The 12,552-nt window shown below is 41.0% G+C and overlaps 1 long non-coding RNA gene across 1 annotated transcript; it reads right to left on the bottom strand.

The window, feature by feature from the left end:
• Nucleotides 1–6,212: 6,212 nt before the first annotated feature.
• LOC142708502 (uncharacterized) lies at nt 6,213–8,094 on the bottom strand. Its single transcript, XR_012868829.1, has 2 exons — nt 7,850–8,094; nt 6,213–7,567 (listed from the first exon to the last, which is right to left on the bottom strand). It is a non-coding gene; the product is annotated as an uncharacterized LOC142708502 (long non-coding RNA).
• Between the last annotated feature and the right edge of the window lie 4,458 nt (nt 8,095–12,552).

Consider the following 12,552-nt stretch of genomic DNA (forward strand, 5'->3'; position numbering starts at 1 on the left):
CATATAACCTCTCCCTATATCTCCTCCTATTACTCCATATAACCTCTCCCTATATCTCCTCCTATTACTCCATATAATATCTCCCTATATCTCCTCCTATTACTCCATATAACCTCTCCTATATCTCCTCCTATTACTCCATATAACCTCTCATATCTCCTCCTATTACTCCATATAACCTCTCCCTATATCTCATCCTATTACTCCATATAACCTCTCCCTATATCTCCTCCTATTACTATATATAACCTCTCCCTATATCTCCTCCTATTACTCCATATAACCTCTCCCTATATCTCCTCCTATTACCCCATATAACCCCCCTATATCTCCTCCTATTACTCCATATAACCTCTCCTATATCTCCTCCTATTACTCCATATAACCTCTCCTATATCTCCTCCTATTACTCCATATAACCTCTCCCTATATCTCCTCCTATTATTCCATATAACCTCTCCCTATATCTCCTCCTATTACTATATATAACCTCTCCCTATATCTCCTCCTATTACCCCATATAACCCCCCTATATCTCCTCCTATTACTCCATATAACCATCCCTATATCTCCTCATATTACTACATATAACCTCTCCTATATCTCCACCTATTACGCCATATAATCTCTCCTATATCTCCTCCTATTACTCCATATAACCATCCCTATATCTCCTCATATTACTCCATATAACCTCCCCTATATCTCCTCCTATTACTCCATATAACCTCTCCCTATATCTCCTCCTATTACTCCATATAACCTCTCCCTATATCTCCTCCTATTACTCCATATAACCTCTCCCTAGATCTCCTCCTATTATTCCATATAAGCTCTCCCTATATCTCCTCTTATTACTCCATATAACCTAGCCTATATCTCCTCCTATTACTCCATATAACCTCTCCCTATATCTCCTCCTATTACTCCATATAACCTCTCCCTATATCTCCTCTATTACTCCATATAACCTCTCCCTAGATCTCCTCCTATTATTCCATATAAGCTCTCCCTATATCTCCTCCTATTACTCCATATAACCTCCCCTATATCTCCTCCTATTACTCCATATAACCTCTCCCTATATCTCCTCCTATTACTCCATATAACCTCTCCCTATATCTCCTCCTATTACTCCATATAACCTCCCCTATATCTCCTCCTATTACTCCATATAACCTCTCCATATATCTCCTCCTATTACTCCATATAACCTCTCCCTATATCTCCTCCTATTACTCCACATAACCTCTCCCTATATCTCCTCCTATTACTCCATATAACCTCTCCTATATCGCCTCCTATTACTCCACATAACCTCTCCCTATATCTCCTCCTATTACTCCATATATCCTCTCCCTATATCTCCTCCTATTACCCCATATAACCCCCCTATATCTCCTCCTATTACCCCATATAACCCCCCTATATCTCCTCCTATTACTCCATATAACCTCTACCTATATCTCCTCCTATTACTCCATATAACCTCTACCTATACCTCCTCCTATTACTCCATATAACTTCTCCCTATACCTCCTCATATTAATTCATATAACCTCTCCCTATATCTCCTCCTATTATTCCATATAACCTCTCCCTATATCTCCTCCTATTACTCCATCTAACATCTCCTATATCTCCTCCTATTATTCCATATAACCTCTCCCTATATCTCCTCCTATTACTCCATATAACCTCCCCTATATCTCCTATTACTCCATATACCCTCTCCCTATATCTCCTCCTATTACTCCATATAACCTCTCCTATATCTCCTCCTATTACTCCATATAACCTCTACTATATCTCCTCCTATTACTCCATATAACATCTCCTATATCTCCTCCTATTATTCCATATAACCTCCTATTGCTCCATATAATCTCTCCCTATATGTTTTCATATTACTCTATATAACCTCCTCTATATATTCGCCTATTAAACCATATAATCTTTCCCTATAGCTCCTTCTATTACCCCCTATAACACAGGGGTGGGATTCGGCTGCTTCTTTTGAACCGGTTGTTAAAATAAAAGCCGATTCCACGTACCCAGAAAAAGTGGGACCCCAAGTTCTTCTTGGTATCAATTGTATCCACGTTCTTAGGATGCTGTTTTTAGTGGTAACAGTGTATATTATTTATGTTTTTAGATCACCATGTGTGGGACCTATTTTACAGGGCATAATGTGTAGCGCTTTTTTCTGGAGACACTGTGTGCCATTTATATATTCAGTGGACACATCTTGTGGCATTTTTGTATTTAAGTCAGTACAATTTATGGCAATATTATATTTAGGGGGCACAGTGTGTGGCAGTAATATATTTAGGGGGCTTTGTGTTGAAGGTGAATGTCAAGTGCACATAAAATAGTAAAATATTCAGGGGACACAATATACTGCAATAATATATTGAGGAGGCACAGTGTGTGTCAGTATGATATTCAGGGGTAAGGCCTCATGCACACAAACGTATTTTTGTCCTCTCGTAAATACGGGTCCGGTGTCACACGTATTCGACCCGTATTGCACCAGTATTTACGGACCCGTGCCCGTAAATATGGGTCCGGTGTCACCAGTATTCCACCCGTATTTACGGGCACGTTTTCGCTGCAAAATTGCACTGTACTAATCGGCAGCCCCTTCTCTCTATCAGTGCAGGATAGAGAGAAGGGGCAGCCCTTTCAGAGGTAAAAGAAATTAATACTTACCCGGCCGCTGCCTTGGTGACGTGTCCCTCTCTTGACAACCAGCCCGACCTCCCTGGATGACGTGGCAGTCCATGTCACCGCTGCAGCCTGTGATTGGCCTGTGATTGGCCTGTGATTGGCTGCAGCGGTCACATGGGCTGAAACGTCATCCCGGGAGGAAGAAGCAGGGAGTTCTGGGTAAGTATGAACTTCTATTTTTTTTACACATTGATTTATATTGTGATCGGAAGTCACTGTCCAGGGTGCTGAAACAGTTACTGCCGATCGTTAAACTCTTTCAGCACCCAGGACAGTGACTATTTACTGACGTCGCCTAGCAACGCTCCCGTAATAACGGGTGCACACACGTAGTCACCCGTAATTACGAGAGCCCCATAGACTTCTATGGGCCTGCCCGTGCCGTAATTACGGCCTAAAATAGGGCATGTTCTATATTTTTCAACGGCACGGGCACCTTCCCGTAAGCATACGGGGAGGTTCCCGTGGCCAATAGAAGTCTATGGGCCCGTGATTACGGGCGTTTTTACGTTCGTGTGCATGGGGCCTTAGTATGTAGAAGTATGATATTCAGGGGTACAGTATGTGGCAGTAATATATTCAGGAGCACAGTGGGCGACAGTATTGTATTCTGGGGCACAGTGTGTGGCAATATTGTTTATTCTTCCTCTGACTGTGTCAGATCAGAACTGGGTTCACTTATAAGATCTGCAGTGATGGATGTGACCATTCTTGTTTGTGAAGGTGACATAGCAGGTGTTATCCTGAGTTGCCAATTTGTATGTTTCATTATTTGGGCGGATTTACACGAACGTGTAATACGTCCATGCAACGCGCGTGCTTTTCACGCGCGTCGCACGGACCTATGATAGTCTATGGGGCCGTGCAGACTGTCCGTGATTTTTGCGCAGCGTGAGTCCGCTGCGTAAAACTCACGACAGGTCCTATATTTCTGCGTTTTTCGCCCATCACGTACCCATTGAAGTAAATGGGTGCGTGAAAATCACGCGCACTTCACGGAAGCACTTCCGTGGGACGCGCGTTATTCGCGCAACAGCAGTAAAAGAATGAATGTAAACAGAAAAGCACCACGTGCTTTTCTGTTTACAAACATTCAAACGGAGTTTCATAATGATGGCGGCTGCGTGAAAAGCACGCAGCCACGCACCATATGAACATGACACACAGAGATGTTAAGTGCCTTTTGCGCACGCAAAACGCAGCGTTTTTTTGCTTGCGCAAAACGCACACGCTCGTGTAAAGCCGCCCTTAGAGTAGGAATAATTTTCTGCAGTACCACACACCGCGGACATCCCAGATGCCAAATAGGGTTCCTGTTAATACAAATTTAAATCCCACCCCTGGAAGCACATTTTCTACCTTTTCTTGTAATCCTTGACAATGCTTTTAACCCCTTAACGACCAGGCTTATTTTGGCCGTAATGACCAAGCATTCTTTTTTATTTTTCTCATCTTCACATTCCAAGTGGTAGAAGTTTTTCAATGGCACCATTTTTTGGTGCATGTATTATATTGATTACGGTAACTTTTATTATTTTTTTTAGGGGGAGAGAATTGGAAAAAATATGCTATTCCTGCATTGTTTTTCACATTCTAAATTTACTGTGTTCACTTTGCGGCATAAATAACGAGTAACCTTTATTTTATGGGTCAGTACGATTATGGTGATACCACATATGTATAGGTTTTTTATGTTTTACTATGTTTGCACAATTAGAAACCTTTTAAACAGAAATAATACATTTTTGCATAACCGCATTCCAAGAGCCATAACTGTATTATTTTTCCGTAGATATCGCCATATGAGGGCTTATTTTTTGCGGGACAAGGTGTAGTTTTCATCACTACTATTTTGAGGTGCATGGGATTTATTGATTAACTTTTATTATATTTTTTTGGTGGGGGAATGGAGAGAAAAAAAAAAGATGTTGCCGTTGTTTTTTGCGTTTTTTTTGTACGGCCTTCACTATAGAGTTGATTAAATGTGTCAACTTTATTCTTTGTGCCGTTACGATCGCAGCAATACCATATAGGTGTACTTTTCATGTTTTTTTTATACTTTATTAAATAAAAACAGTTTTTGCAGAAAAAAAATGGTTTTATTTTATTTTTACTGTTCAGGTTTTTTTTTAATTATTTAAAAAACTTTATTTAACTGTTTTTAATTATTTTTTTAAGTCCCACTAGGGGACTTCACCATGCGATCTTCTGATCACAGATATAATGCTTTGTTGTATTTAGTATACCAAAGCATTATTGCCTGTCAGCGTAAAACTGACAGGCAATCTATTAGGCCATGCCTCTGGCACGGCCTAATAGGCATACAGCCAGGGCAGGGGCAGACCTGGGGGGTTTATTAGACCCCCGGCTGCAATGGCAACCCATCGGCGGCCGGCGATCTGATTCGCGGGCCGCTGAAGGGTGACAGAGGGAGCTCCCGTCCTCTGTCAAAAGATTTAAATGCCGCGGTCACTATTGACAGCAGCATTTAATGGGTTAAACGGCTGAGATTGAAGGTTTCAGCAGGAGCCTGGGAAGGGGTTAAGAACTATTGGTCATGTTACTAAAAGAGTAATTTCCCATATATAGAAAGTTGTTCCATTGGTTGATACGGATTTAGGACGTGCTTTACATTTGTAATAGTTTTTTCCTAAATAAACTGAAGATTTTTGAGAGAAAACAAATACAACAATGTAGTAATGACATCTGCAAAAGTGAAAATAATTTTCTATAAGGAACATAATTCCCTTTGTATTAGTTATCTTGTAGGGTGTGGCCCTTTTAATAACCTGCATATTCAATAGAAAAAATATTAAAACGCTGTTCAGATCATGTATGGCCATGAAAATGGTGAGGAATTGAAATAACTTTAGACAATTTGGAGGATCCGCACGTCCATGCATTACACCGAAAGCCTATAGAGTTCCTCTGTGTAATTCTTTATTTCCCCTGCGGTGGTGGCGCTGCAGTGAAATCAAACACTTGCTTCTGGGTTCCTCCATGGATTACAGCTGATCGCTGGGGTTCTCAGCAACCTCGACAACCTCTTCGTGTTCCACCTGATCGCTTCCATGTTAGCTGGTAGACGGCTGAGGGTGTGGCTTAGAGAAAGGGTGGGGCTTAACTTTCTTGATCTCATATTGCAGACAGGGCAGTGGGGGGGGGGGGGGTCTTCTTATATAACCAGCGTCTGTATACATCAACAGACTTGTGAGAAGGAGGAGCGGAAAATGTCTGATCTAGGACTCACACGGAAGAATTTCTCAGACAAAATAGGGCCAAGTGGATTGTTTTTATTTTTATGTATTTTCTACCTTTAGTGTCCTCTAAAGTGGTATCATTTATATGGCTCATATAATGTATATCTCTTCTGTATGTGTATATTATCCAATACATCATGGATACAGCCATATTGGATTATCATAATATATACTAATACCTGACCGGCTATATAATATTGAGAAATGACGTGGAGACAGAACTTTCATTTCTAAAATACAATTTATTTAACGAAAATTCCTAACTAAAGCTACTGATCCAGAAGAAGGCAAAAACCCTGCGCACTTTTAGCCAATTTGTGCCACAGGGGAAAATTCCTTGTTGACCCCGAGAAAAGGCGATCAGTCCGAGAACCCAGGATCAGAGCTTGTAATGCAACTAACTAAACACATCTCATTGATAGCTATTGACATTGTATTATATAGTAACTGATATCATTACGTATACGGCATATCCAGAAGTTGTCCAATCCCAACTGTTGTCCTCGATGTCCCGGTATCATGCCGGCCGCTCCTCTACTGATCGGACTTTGGAGATCACAGCATGACTATGGTCATCTCAGCTGTGAAAGAGAAAGAGAAGTTGTCCAATCCGGTTGTTGTCCTCGATGTCCCGGTATCATGCCGGCCGCACCTCTACTGATCGGACTCTGAAGATCACAGCAGGATTATGGTCATCTCAGCTGTGAAAGAGAAAGAGAACACTGCCCTCCTATGTCACAGGAGACGGCCATTTGTATTATACCAGGTCCTTTATGTGGTATAAAGCAAATGGCCATCCCAGGAGGGCAGGGATTAGGCCTTTGGTCTGGAAGCCATTTTTGGCACATTTGATGTCCTCCCTCCTGGAGTTTTGCTTCTCCTTCTAGGTCACCTGTAACATGCAGACTGCGCCTGGCAGCCGGTTCAGAAGCACTTTCTTTGACTTCTCTGGCTGTTTCTGAGGCCAGCTATTGACCAGTAAGTCATAGGCGCTCGCTGTAAATTGCATTAGTTTCTGCGCCTGGCAGACAGTCCAGAAGCATAGTCTTTGACTTCTCTGGCTGTTTTTGAGGCTAGCTATTGACCCGTAAGTCATAGGCGCTTGATCTTGTTTGCATTCGTTTCTGCGCCTGGCAGCCGGTTCAGAAGCACTTTCTTTGACTTCTCTGGCTGTTTCTGAGGCCAGCTATTGACCAGTAAGTCACAGGCGCTCACTGTAAATTGCATTCGTTAGACGTTCGGTCTTTTCTTCGAACTTTGGGAAAACATTGTTCCCTGTTAGACCCATTTTATTAACCTCCTCCTGGAGGTGTTTTATGGTCATGAAGGACTTTTGCTGTGGCATAACTTTTAAGGAGTCTTTGCATGTGTGACACGGAGGAGTTATAGGAGGACATCAAACAAGGCTCTTGCTAAAGTCATAACGCATTGATTCTACATATTTACCTTGACCTGTATAATCCGTGTGTTATGATATCAGAAGCGCCAAATGTAAAATTAAAGAATTGTCTCGTTACATACGATTTTGATGAATCTCACAGTTCTTGTCATCTTCAGCCGCCATCCAGATCTCCTCCCTGCAATGAAATAATAAGGGAAAAATTTGCGCCATTTTAATGTAGTTTGCTTTAATAAATGCGGATTAAGCGTCGTCTCCTGGAAACTACGACCACTTTTCTTGTTACTTTTTAATTTTGGCAAGTGACCAAATTTGTTGCCCATCACTTTTGTGAATTTGTTTGGCTCTGATTACACAAAAAAACTGGTAAAACCTGCTTAGTAAACCTGGGCCGTAATGTATAACTCCCGCCTATATCCTAAATTTTCAGATTAAATGAAAGTATACATTATGTACATACCTAAATGTTTGGAGATTGGTGGCATAATGGCGGCAGATTTTCCTCCTAATTTTATTGTCTCCAAAACCTGAAAGTAAAGAGCAGAACCTCCTATTACCGTGTGTATAAGCCACGGCCCCAGGTGCCATTTTGTTCTCGCCCCGCCATGCGTCGAGTGTATGGTGTTTTTTGTTTCCAGTGTTCCGGATTGCTGATGAATTATCTTGTGTCTTCTCTACTCATCTTCTTATCTTGGACGGAGCAGTTGCCCCCTGATCCCCAGTTTCCATAGAATGAGTCATTGTGACATCATGCAGTGAGGTAACAATGGTCGCCTGTACTGATGATGTCACAAATATGACCAGAATGGACATCTCCTGCTATTCATTGTATTGATAGTAACTTATTACATTGGTTATCATTGCTTCCTTGCAGTGCAGGGTCCTTAAAGAGGCTCTGTCAACACATTATAAGTGCCCTATCTCCTATATAAGGAGATTGGCGCTGTAATGTAGGTGACAGCAGTGAATTTTATTTAGAAAAACAATCTATTTTTACCTCTTTATGAGCGATTTTTAGCTTTATGCTAATGAGTTTCTTAATGGACAACTGGGCGTGTTTTACTATATGACCAAGTGGGCGTTGTACAGAGGAGCGTATGACGCTGACCAATCAGTGACCAATCAGCGTCATGCACTTCTCTCCATTCATTTACTCTGCACATAGTGATATAGCTATATCGCTATGTGCAGTCACATAAACACACTGTAACTTTACTGCAGTGTCATGACAATGAATATACATTACCTCCAGCCAGGACGTGATGTGTATTCAGAATCCTGTCACTTCTGTAGCGTCTCTGTGAGATTTACTGCAAGGCAAGCGTAATTTCGCGAGATTATGATGTAACCTGTCATTTCAAACGAGATTACATTTGCCTTGCTGTAATCTCACAGAAAAGATTCAGAAGTGGTCAAGATTTTGAATACACATCACGTCCTGGCTGGAGGTAATGTATAATCATTATCAGGACACTGCAGTAATGTTAGTGTGTGTGTATGAGGCTGCACATAACTATATCGCTATCTGCAGAGTAAATGAATGGGCAGAAGTGCATGATGCTGATTGGTCAGCGTCATACACTCTTGTACAACGCCCACTTGGTCTAAAGTAAAAACACGCCCACTTGGGCATTAAGAAACTCATTAGCATAAAGCTAAAAATCGCTCATAAAGTGGTAAAAATAGATCGTTTTTCTAAATAAAAAGCATTACTGTCACCTACATTACAGCGCTGATCTCCTTATGTATGAGACAGGGCACTTATAATGTGGTGACAGAGCCTCTTTAACCCCTTTAGGACACTTATTTTGGGCCTTGAGTACACAGCTATTTTTTTTATCACTGCATTCTGTGGGCCATAACTTCTTAATTTTTCCGTCGATGTAGACATACGAGGACTTTTTTTTTGCTGGACCAGTTGTATTTATTGGCATCGTTCTTAGGCATGTGTTATTATAAAGAAACTTTAAAATTTGTTTTATTTGTAGGGGAATGGATAAAAAAAACCTCACAATTCCACCATTTTTAAGTTTCATCATTACACGTTCACCATGCTGCATGACAAACATGTTTATTTTATTCTTTGGGTCAATATAATTACGGCGATACCAAATAAGTATAAATTTTTTATGTTTTACTACTTTTGCACATTAATAGCACAATTCATGGAAAAAAAATATCATTGTTATGTTTCAGCATTTCATGGACCATTACTGTTTTATTTTTCCTTCAATGACGAGTCATATTTTTTAATAAAAAACAATTTTGGGGTATATCATTTATTGAGGTCTTTTTCTTGGGGGGGATAGTTTTTATCCGTAATTAAAGATTCGTAATTACGGCTAATCTGCAGACCCATTCATTTCTATATTCCACGGACACCTTTCTGTATATTTGCGAATGTGTTTCCGGGCCGTAGAAATTATCTTCAAAATATAGAACATTTCCTATTCCTGTCCGCAAATGCAGCATGAACTCGCCCATAGAAGTCTATGTGCGTGTGCAAAATTGCGGACGGCTACTCATGTGCTTTCTTAGCCATCCGTAATTGCAGAAGCGTCGCTATTAGACGGCAAGGGATTCCCCAAGAAAATGGCGCCTGAGCTATCATATGACCTTTTAAAGAGGTTAGAACACGTTGGGGACATAAAATCTCCCCCTATATCCCCTCCTATTACTCCATATAATATCTCCCTATATCTCCTCCTATTACTCCATATAACCTCTCCTATATCTCCTCCTATTACTCCATATAACCTCTCCTATATCTACTCCTATTACTCCATATAACCTCTCCTTATATCTCCTCCTATTACTCCATATAACTTCTCCTATATCTACTCCTATTACTCCATATAACCTCTCCCTATATCTCCTCCTATTACTCCATATAATATCTCCCTATATCTCCTCCTATTACTCCATATAACCTCTCCTATATCTCCTCCTATTACTCCATATAACCTCTCCTATATCTACTCCTATTACTCCATATAACCTCTCCTTATATCTCCTCCTATTACTCCATATAACTTCTCCTATATCTACTCCTATTACTCCATATAACCTCTCCCTATATCTACTCCTATTACTCCATATAACCTCTCCCTATATCTCCTCCTATTACTCCATATAATATCTCCCTATATCTCCTCCTATTACTCCATATAACCTCTCCTATATCTCCTCCTATTACTCCATATAACCTCTCTCTATATCTCCTCCTATTACTCCATATAATATCTCCCTATATCTCCTCCTATTACTCCATATAACCTCTCCCTATATCTCCTCCTATTACTCCATATAACCTCTCCTATATCTCCTCCTATTACTCCATATAACCTCTCCTATATCTACTCCTATTACTCCATATAACCTCTCCTTATATCTCCTCCTATTACTCCATATAACTTCTCCTATATCTACTCCTATTACTCCATATAACCTCTCCCTATATCTACTCCTATTACTCCATATAACCTCTCCCTATATCTCCTCCTATTACTCCATATAACCTCTCCCTATATCTCCTCCTATTACTCCATATAACCTCTCCTATATCTCCTCCTATTACTCCATATAACCTCTCTCTATATCTCCTCCTATTACTCCATATAATATCTCCCTATATCTCCTCCTATTACTCCATATAACCTCTCCCTATATCTCCTCCTATTACTCCATATAACCTCTCCCTATATCTCCTCCTATTACTCCATATAACCTCTCCCTATATCTCCTCCTATTACTCCATATAATCTCTCCCTATATCTCCTCCTATTACTCCATATAACCTCTCCCTATATCACCTCCTATTACTCCATATAACCTCTCCTATATCTCCTCCTATTACTCCATATAACCTCTCCTATATCTCCTCCTATTACTCCATATAACCTCCCCTATATCTCCTCCTATTACTCCATATAACCTCTCCCTATATCTCCTCCTATTACTCCATATAACCTCTCCCTATATCACCTCCTATTACTCCATATAACCTCTCCCTATATCTCCTCCTATTACTCCATATAACCTCTCCCTATATCACCTCCTATTACTCCATATAACCTCTCCCTATATCTCCTCCTATTACACCATATAACATCTCCCTATATCTCCTCCTATTACTCCATATATCCTCTCCTGTATCCCCTCCTATTACTCCATATAACCTCTCTCTATATCTCCTCCTATTACTCCATATACCCTCCCATATATCTCCTCCTATTACTCCATATATCTTCTCCCTATATCGCCTCCTATTACTCCATATAACTTCTCCCTATATCTCCTCCTATCATTGACCCAATGGGAAGACCCAGTTCATTAGCTTTTAACAATATTAATAGATTGTCCCGGCGATGGAAGTCTTTGAAACTTGGTTTTGGCAATGACCTCTGAGAGCACCACGGATAGAAGGGAAATCCAACAAGAAGATCATTGAACGTATTAAGCCAAGCCTAACATTTAAAGAGGCTCTGTCACCAGATTTTGCAACCCCTATCTGCTATTGCAGCAGATCGGCGCTGCAATGTAGATTATAGTAACGTTTTTATTTTTTTTAAACGAGCATTTTTGGCCACGTTATGACCATTTTTGTATTTATGCAAATGAGGCTTGCAAAAGTACAACTGGGCGTGTTTAAAGTAAAAGTACAACTGGGCGTGTATTATGTGCGTACATCGGGACGTTTTTACTTCTTTTACTAGCTGGGCGTTCTGACGAGAAGTATCATCCACTTCTCTTCAGAACGCCCAGCTTCTGGCAGTGCAGACACACAGCGTGTTCTCGAGAGATCACGCTGTGACGTCACTTCCTGCCCCAGGTCCTGCATCGTGTCGGACGAGCGAGGACACATCGGCACCAGAGGCTACAGTTGATTCTGCAGCAGCATCGGCGTTTGCAGGTAAGTCGATGTAGCTACTTACCTGCAAACGCTGATGCTGCTGCAGAATCAACTGTAGCCTCTGGTGCCGATGTGGCCGACACGATGCAGGACCTGGGGCAGGAAGTGAGTGACGTCACAGCGTGATCTCTCGAGAACACGCTGTGTGTCTGCACTGCCAGAAGCTGGGTGTTAACGAACAGAAGTGGATGATGCTGATTTGTCAGCATCATACACTCCCATTCCTACCGCCCAGCTAGTAAAAGAAGTAA

This window comes from Rhinoderma darwinii, unplaced genomic scaffold (genome assembly GCF_050947455.1).
Source record: "Rhinoderma darwinii isolate aRhiDar2 unplaced genomic scaffold, aRhiDar2.hap1 Scaffold_3994, whole genome shotgun sequence".
Taxonomy (NCBI): Eukaryota; Metazoa; Chordata; class Amphibia; order Anura; family Rhinodermatidae; genus Rhinoderma; species Rhinoderma darwinii.